The sequence below is a fragment of the Bos mutus genome, chromosome 21 (genome assembly GCF_027580195.1).
Source record: "Bos mutus isolate GX-2022 chromosome 21, NWIPB_WYAK_1.1, whole genome shotgun sequence".
Lineage (NCBI taxonomy): Eukaryota > Metazoa > Chordata > Mammalia > Artiodactyla > Bovidae > Bos > Bos mutus.
The window spans coordinates 17,952,592-17,959,328 of NC_091637.1; the positions used below are offsets into that span (position 1 = coordinate 17,952,592).

At 42.5% G+C, this 6,737-nt stretch overlaps 1 non-coding gene across 1 annotated transcript; it reads left to right on the forward strand.

Moving 5' to 3' along the window:
* Window positions 1-6,207: 6,207 nt before the first annotated feature.
* Window positions 6,208-6,280, forward strand: TRNAG-CCC (transfer RNA glycine (anticodon CCC)). The gene has a single exon. It is a non-coding gene; the product is annotated as a tRNA-Gly (tRNA).
* Window positions 6,281-6,737: the final 457 nt, after the last annotated feature.

Sequence of the window (6,737 nt, forward strand, 5' to 3'; positions counted from 1 at the left end):
CACATGGCAATGAAAGTTAAAAGGCACCATATGTTAAGTGGCAAACCAACTGAAGAGGATTTAAGATCTACAGGCATTTAAGAATATAAGAATCAGTGCGACTGTGGGATGCCCTGAACTGTAGGACTCAATCTGGATCATAAAGAATGAGTAACATTCAAGTGCATAAAAGGAGGAAAGACATTCTTGAGGGTGAGGACACTTAGCAAAAAAAGGGGGAAAAAAGAGCAAGAGAGAAAACCAGCACAAGCCAGGAAAAGACTGTCTAGATGCTTTCGGGGAATGTAAGAAGCCGGACCCATCCTTCATTCATCAGGGCTCTTCTTAAATGCCAGACTCTCTTGTGAAACCTTTGCTGGAGCCCTCAAACACACACATACTGTCACTGTGCAATTCCTTTTGCTCACCTAGTGATGCTTCAATGCATTTTAATTTGTGGCCACTTTTCTCATCATTCTCACCTCATTGCCATCTTCCAGTGCTATCACATTCGAGCTTTGTGGAAACATTAATAACTTGAGACCTATAATGTATGCCTGGGTTCCTCAGGTGGCACTGGTGATAAAGAATATGTCCACAATTGTAGGAGACAAAAGAGACGTGGGTTCGCTTCCTGGGTTGGGAAGATTCCCTGGAGAAGGAAATGGCAACCCAGTCCAGTATTCTTCCCTGGAAAATTCCATGGGCAGAGGAGTCTGGTGGGATACAGTCCACGGGGTCACAAAGTGTCAGACATGACTGAGCAACTGAGCATGAGCATGCACATATAATGTACGCCTATCACATAGCACACAACTTATCTTCCAAACTAGGATACTTTGGGCAACAAGAGGGGTTCAACCAATAATTGCCCCATGACAACCTGGCATTAACCAATATTGCCCCAGGCTAATGAGTTAAAGGTGATCAATTAAGGGATGCCACAAGGGTCTTGGGTTGAAGTTGGTTGAAATACTGACTTAGGGTGACATTTGTGCACAGTGTGCTTGTGTGAAGTGTCTCTATTCAAGGCAGCTACTCTCCCCTGAGCATCCAGACTTTTCTACTAGCAGAAAGAAGATATTTTCTTTCAATAGCTTATTTTATAAACAAGTAATAACTGCATTTTTCTTAACTGCCAGACACTGTAAAATTCAGACAATGTATGAGTTAAAATGCTTGGTCCTTTGTCTTCTGAGAGCTCACATTCTAGCAAGAGTCCATCTATTTACTCATTCATTCATTCACCTTAAACATTTATTAAAAGCCTGTCAGGCATCAGGTCAGGAACAACTGCCCCAGTCCTTGCCCTGATGGAATTCCCAGATTGTAATCCGGGCAACAAAGTCAGAATAGACCATTAATAAAGTTATTTATGGGACTTCCCTGGTGGTGCATTGGATTAGAAGCTGCCTGTTGATGCAAGGGACACAGATTCTATTGCTGGTCCAGGAAGATCCCACGTGCCTCAGAGCAATCAAGTCCATGAAGCACAGTTACTGAGCCCATGCTCTAGAGCCCATGAACTGTGACTGCTGAACCCTGAGTGCTGTGCAGCCCATGCTCTGCTACAGGAGATACCTGAACACTACAGTGAAGACCCAGTGCAACCAAAAATAAAAATAAAGTTATTAAGGAGCCCAGGAAGGGAGGTAGCAATCATGATTGGGTGAGTTAGTAGGACTTTACAGAAAAGAAAAAAATGAAGAGGTAAACACCATGCAAAAGAGAAGGGAAAGATAATTTGGACAGAAGAAACAACACAAGCAAAAAGTTTGAGGCAGGAAACAGCAAGGTCAGAGGTAAAAGTGGAGAGTAAGTGGGGACTGGATCACAAAGAGGCCCGGTGGCCAAGCTCAGGACTTTAGATGTGACCTGTTAGTTAACCAGAGGTCAGTGAAGCTCAGCATTAGAGTTGTGCCATGATTGTGTATGTGTTTTAGATAGATAGTTGTTTTGAGGGACAAAACTCCTCCAAGAGTTAATTTGCAGAAAATCAAGGCAATCTAACTGGCCCACCCTAAAGGAGATCAGTCCTGAGTGTTCATTGGAAGGACTGATGTTGAAGCTGAAACTCCCATACTTTGGCCACCTGATGCGAAGAGCTGACTCATTTGAAAAGACCCTGATACTGGGAAAGATTGAGGGCAGGAGGAGAAGGGGATGACAGAGGATGAGATGGTTGGATGGCATTACCAATTAAATGGACACGAGTTTGGGTAAACTCCGGGAGTTGGTATTGGACAGGGAGGCCTGGTGTGCTGCAGTCCATGGGGTCACAAAGAGTCAGACACGACTGAGCAACTGAACTGAACAGAATTGAATACAGACACTAGCCCATGATATATGTTACCCGCCCTTCCTTGCTTAGTCTTAGGTTCCTGGAGGCAGCACAGGTCCACATACCCTCCTTGTACAGTAAGTCCCCTACATACGAATGAGTTCTGTTCTGAGAGCAAGTTTGTAGGCCTAATTTGTTCGTAAGTACAACATTAGCCTAAGTTCCCAACTAACATGATTGGCTATATATAGTACTGTACTGTAATAGGTTTTCAGTACGTTTCACACAAATAAAGAACACATACAAAAATAAAAAAGCATTTAATCTTACAGTATAGTACCTTGAAAGTACAGTAGTACAATACAACAGCTTGTGTACAGGGGCTGCTGTCAAGTGAACAGACAAGAAAAGTTGCTGACTGGAGAAGGGAGAGGAGGTAGGATATGGTAGAGCTGAAGGGTCATCAGCAATAGGAGGCGGAGGGCAAGCTGAAATTTCACCCATGCCTGACATTGATGGCACAGGTACTATTCCTCACTGGATTCAATTCTATCTACTCGCTTGAAAAAACAATCCAGTGATATCTTAGTAGTAGTTCTTTTTTCTCATCATCGATAACACAGCAGCACTGGATTGCATTCTGAATGTCTCCTGCATCCTTCATGAATAATTCTCAAAAATTAATATTGCCTCATCAAATAAAGATAATTCCCCTGCCATTTCTAGCATTGTGGATCTCTTTAGTTCCTCAGTTACTTCTTCTTCCTCTTGTTTCTCTTTGTCCTTTCTCTGGGTCTCCGATTCCATCAGGTTTTCATTAGTATGCCTCACGTTTGCATCTTTGAACTTACTGGACCTACAGAAACTTCATTATTTTCCAAAATGCCCTCTCCCAGATGGCAGGAATGTTTCTGCAAACAAATGCCCTATTTTTCTCAAACCCCTAACGTGTGGAATCTAAAGATTCTCAGAAAGTCCCTCAAATAAGTCTTCCTGAAAGAGTGAAAAATAATCTTCATGAAATAAAGTCTTGTTAGGCCATTGTGATGCCCCAGAATTGCTGACGACTGAATTGTTACATAGACGTAAGCTCCCAAGATCAGGGACTATGCAGCCTCATGAAAACAGCATCATTATAAGACCTGACTCGATGAACTGATTCTTTTGAATCGGGTGCTGGAGAAAACTCTAGAGAGTCAATTGGACAGCAAGGAGATCAAACAAGTCAATCCTAAAGGAAATCAACCCTGAATATTCATTGGAAGGATTGATGCTGAAGTTCCAATACTTTGCCCCCTGATGGGAAGAGCCTAATGCTGGGAAAGATTGAAGGCAGAAGAAGCGGGTGACAGAGGATGAGATGGCTGTATGGCATCACCGACTCAGTGGACATGAGTTTAAGCAGACTCCAGGAGATAGTGAAGGACAGGAGAGCCTGGTGTGCTGCAGTTCAAGGGGTGATGATGTCTGTCTTGGCCAGAAGAGGCATGGGTGAGAGTTATCTCAAGGAGAAATAATCTACCAGCTGCCACTGGTCTTATCCACTTATTCTCACATCTTCTCAGTGGCCCCAGACTGGTCTCATTTCCTCTCTGAAGTGGCTGATTATATTGCCCAGTCTGTTTAGTCAACACAAACCAACTTTTGATCTAAGACCTAAGGCTCTGAGTTCTTAAGTCCATGGTATTTACTCAATTTTCAAGGAATATGCAAGGAATGATAACTAGGCCATTTCCCCCATGCTCCAAAATAGCCTTGATGCTTGATGCTACAACATAATAATTCTGGGCAAGGTTCTGAGACAGAGGATTCCATTTTTCTAATTTTTCACAAAGAATTAAGATCCATTAGGGACTTGAGTTAATCTGCTAGAAACGATCTAACCATCTCTCTCTACTGGGCTCTCTCCAGTCTTACCCTACTTAAAAAAAATCTTTTTAAGAATTGTGACAAGTCATGACAGAAGAGATAGCACACTGTCTTAGAAGGGGGGACTTCAGCTTCAAAAGCCTACAACTTACTTCTTTTATTGTCTATGTTCTCCTGTGTTTTCCTGTGTCCCCCTGAGGTAGTGAATTCATTCATTAAGTTATTCATTCATTCAATCACTCATTTACTTAAAAATAAATTTATTAGGGATTTCCCTCTTCCAGTTGTTAAGAATCCACCTTCTAATGCATGAGATGTGGGTTTGAACCTTGTTCAGGGAACTAAGATCCCACATGTTGTGGGGCAACTAAGCTCCCATGCCACGACTAAAAAAGCCCACACACTGCAATAAAGACTTGGCACAGCCAAAACTAATAATAATAATAAATAAATAGGTAAGCTTATTACATGCCACTTGATACTAAGCACTGACTTTTAATGCTGGGCATATTGTTGGAGACAAGACGAGGTCTTCATAGGACTTATCTCCTAGAGCTGCTGCTGCTGCTAAGTCACTTCAGTCGTGTCCAACTCTGTACGACCCCATAGACGGCAGCCCACCAGGCTCCCCCGTCCCTGGGCTTCTCCAGGCAAGAACACTGGAGTGGGTTGCCATTTCCTTCTCCAATGCATGAAAGTGAAAAGTGAAAGTTAAGTTGCTTAGTCGTGTCTGACTCTTCACGACCCCATGGACTGTAGCCTACCAGGCTCCTCTGCCCATGGGATTTTCCAGGCAAGAGTACTGGAATGGGGTTCCATCGCCTTCTTCGATCTCCTAGAGCAGGTGTCAGCAAACTACAGCCTGGAACCAGATCTATCCCACTGTCTATTTTTGTAAACACAGTTTTAACAAAACACAGACACACCAATTCAATGTACAAATTTTCTATGGAGCTGAGTATGACCTGAAAAGCCTAAAATATATCTAGCCCATTCAGGAAAAGTTTTCCAAGCATTGTCCCAGCAGATGATTGAGACAGCTAGTATACAGGTTAAAAAATATATATACACACATAAGATCAAGTATCCTTATGCTTTCAAACTGTGGTGCTGGAGAAGACTCTTGAGAGTCCTGTGGACTGCAAGGAGGTCAAACCAGTTAATCCTAAAGGAAACCAACCCTGAATATTCACTGGAAGGAGTGATGCTGAAGCTGAAGCTCTAATACTTTGGCCACCTGATGCAAAGAGCTGACTCACTGGAAAAGATCCTAATGCTGGGAAAGATTGAAGGCAAAAGGAGAAGAGGGCAGCAGAGCATGAAAATGGTTAGATTGCATCACTGACTCAAAGGACATAAATTTGAGCAAGTTCTGGGAGACAGTGGAGGGCAGAGGAGCCTGGCATGCTGCAGTCCATGGGGTCGCAAAGAGTCTGACATGACTTAAGGACTGAACAACAACAAAAAGTGTACACATGTCAAAACTACAGTGAGGTATTGACCTCACACCAGTCAGAATGGCCATCATCAAAAAATCTGCAAACAATAAATGCTGGAGGGGGTGTGGAATAAAGAGAACCTCTGACACTGTTGGTGGGAATGTAAACTGGTACAGTCACTGTACAGAACAGTATGGAGTTTCCTTAGAAAACTAAAACTAAAAACAATCATATGACCTAGTAATCCCATTACTGGGCATATATCCTGAAAAAACTGTAGTTCAAAAGGACACACATACCCCCGTGTTCAATACATCAAAATTATATTGCATTGGATGTATTTCCTTTTTCTGACCTTCATCATGGTAGACTCTGAAAGATGGGAAGAACCAAGAAAACAATTCTCCACAATTCTTGGGCTATCATTGCCTCCTTTTGCACAGCTTCCATTTATAGTGTTTCTTCTTGTTTCCATATCATTAGATTAATTGCACAGGATGGAAAATACTAGAAAGAAGCTGTAGGTGGACCACAGGTCCAACATGTCCATGATAAAATGATTCAGAAGTGGATGACGTGTCACCCCAGTTCCTCTACCCGGTATCGACATGACTTAAAATATGAGAAACTTTTGGGACTTCCCTGATGGTCCAATGGCTAAGACTCTGTGCTCCCAATGCAGAGGGCCTGGGTTCAATCCCTGGTCAGGGAACTAGATCCCATATGAGTTTGCATGTCGCAACTAAAGATCCTGAGTACCATGACTAAGACCCATTGCAGTCAAATAAATAATAAATAAAAATAAATATTAAAAAAAGATTTAAGACACTTTTAGTGTGCTTTCATGAAGAAAAGATGGATTTGGGTGTCATGTAGATGTTTTCCAGGCTGATAAGCCATTTACCTTCTGCGAGTCACAATTTTCTAATCTAGAAAATGCAGGTAATAATGCCAACTTTGAGGGTATTTTTGATAAAGAATGAACTGGCATAATGCATGTGAAAGTGACTGGCTGGATTCCGGGTGCTTCCTGCCTATGATTTTCCCAGTTTCACGCTTCTTCCTGTCTTCATCCACCAGGGGCACAGCACAGTTTGTGTTGATTCATGACCTAACTCTGGCTCCTTCTGATCTTTGATCAGTCTGTCTCACATCCCCAGAGGCAGCAC